The following is a 2,336-nucleotide window of genomic DNA, read 5'->3' on the forward strand; positions in this document are numbered from 1 at the left end:
CTGTTCCTCTGGGGTTAACCCTCATCGGAAGAGAGTGACCTTGGTGGCTGCAGGTAGGGCATTGTTGTAAAATAGGAGTTGCCTCCCCTGCAGTTTGAAAAACAGATTCTGCATCAAGGGAGGGAGCCAAATATGACTCATAGAGAAAGCTAACAATTTGAGTGACATACAGACTGTCCAGGATGAGGTTGAAAGGTTCATCAGAAAAGTGTTGAAAAGCCAATATAGAAGCAAAAAGTTCTACTCTTTGGGCCATATTTTTTACTGCCATCAGCAAACACTGTGATGGCATCTGGAATAGGATGAGATCGAAAAGATGATTGCCAAGCAAAAGGTAAAGTTTTGAGAAGTTGCAAGATGTCATTAATTTGTTCCACTGTGGCAAGTGCTCCAGATGGAACTACAATGAAAATTTTCAGGTTGTTTTCCTTTGGTCACTAAATCAAATAATGGACTGAGCAAGTGTGTAGGCAAAGAAGATGCCTAATAATTGCTATAAATTGAAGGCCACTGATTAGAGCAATGAAACCCCTTTTTTACATTTTGGATAAATTGTCTTTGGTTTGGTCGATTGAATAAACTGCCCTTAATAGGCCCCTCCCCCAGGGGGGGCGGCATTGTGATTAAAAATGGCCGGGTTTACCACAGTTGAAACAATTTCCGGCCGGGTGGGGCATTGCTGGAGAGGAAGAAGAAACAGGAAACGGGTTGTTGTTTTGCAAAGCTTCCATTTTGTGGCTAGTTGTACCAAAGAATAGTTTTCTCTCCTTGATTGGAAACACTTACTATTACTCTTCAATTACTTTTACAATAACAAAATCTATCATTCATTATTTCTTTCACAGCCTGGGAGAAAATGGGTGGGGGGTAGGGTTTGAGGGCTAACACACACTTATATATCAGCAGATGAACTCATCCACTTCCATTCTAACTGTTTTCATACAAATATTTCATTTCATACGTTTTCCAGGCAAACCATGCATTCTTAAATAGGCCTTTTTGTATTGTTGTTATCAGAGAGGGTTTGACCCTCTTTTGGTCTTAAAAATAACACAGAACAATACAGACAAGCATAAATACAAAAATACTGTTAAAACAACATTTATTGAAACGTATAACTTGTCCTGCAAAAAGCGAGAAAAATCAAGAGCTGATTTCAACCAAACATGTGGTTTTTATATAGGGCCCTTTATCATCTCCTATTTTTCTCACCATTCCAAGTTCAAGCATAATATTCTGGGTGGCCACACATATACACAAAACACATATTTATATATGAACAAAATACAATACATGTCAACACACAGCACCATCAGACATTGTCTGACAGGGTTAAACTTAACAGTTACATGAAGTTTCAAAACATTCCTATTTGTTCAAAATGCAATGCAGAGGAGTGCATTTTGAGTTAATTTATGTACTCTGAATTTACTCTGAAAATTCCCCTTATTGTTGTTTCTACTTCAAAATAGTTTCTCTAATATTTTCTGTGTGGGAGTATAGGGAATTTTGTCCATGCACTTAATTTAAAACTCCCCTTTTCTGGGTACGATGGAAAGTGTTGCCAAATGTATGTCAGAAGGCCAATTAGATCATTGCTTTTCAATCGAGGGAGTGATTTACCCTCGTTTGAAGCAAAAAATTTTTAGAAGATTCGGTTAGTTCCCTCAATTCCTTCAGGTGCGCAACCTGTTGTTGAGAGAACTTTCCCCCCGTACTCACGAGTATCCAGTCGTGTTTCAGACGGGACGAATGTGCACAGCCTCCCTCAGGCGAATGGGTAAGGGGGGGTCCGAGACGTATCTCTGGGTGAGCAACGACTTCCGCAGAGATCACGTCGGGGTCACCATTTGTGGCTTTTGTGGTTCACCACAATTAAGGTGGGCCACCCATGAGTCCTGGCAAGCAACGACAAGCCAGAAAAGAAGACACATGCAGGAATCCCCTCGAGATGAGTGATCCAGAGGGTGTTCTGAGTTCCTCATTTATTTGCTTATATGAGGAAGTACATGCTTGTTACATGATTGGTTACATGTGCAGTCAATTAAGTACATGCTATCATATAATTGGTTACATACTTGTTGCAGGGCAGAAAACTAAGTAAGTTAACATGCAGTTGTGTCTTAGCATATAATTAGTTAATGCTTTCTATAGGATGTGGTTTTCTCTCATGTCCGGAGTTATCCGGACAGGCTCTGTGGCTTGTGTTTCTGAGCACAGTTCTATAGAGCTTTTCCTGTTACAGGATGTTCAGATATGTGGTTTGGAACAGGATATACAAAATTACATATGCAATGCAGCTGCATTTTCTTACTTGCTTTTTGTACATGGTCAGA

This window comes from Protobothrops mucrosquamatus, unplaced genomic scaffold (assembly GCF_001527695.2).
Source record: "Protobothrops mucrosquamatus isolate PMUCROS unplaced genomic scaffold, P.Mucros_1.0 scaffold6342, whole genome shotgun sequence".
Classification (NCBI taxonomy): domain Eukaryota; kingdom Metazoa; phylum Chordata; class Lepidosauria; order Squamata; family Viperidae; genus Protobothrops; species Protobothrops mucrosquamatus.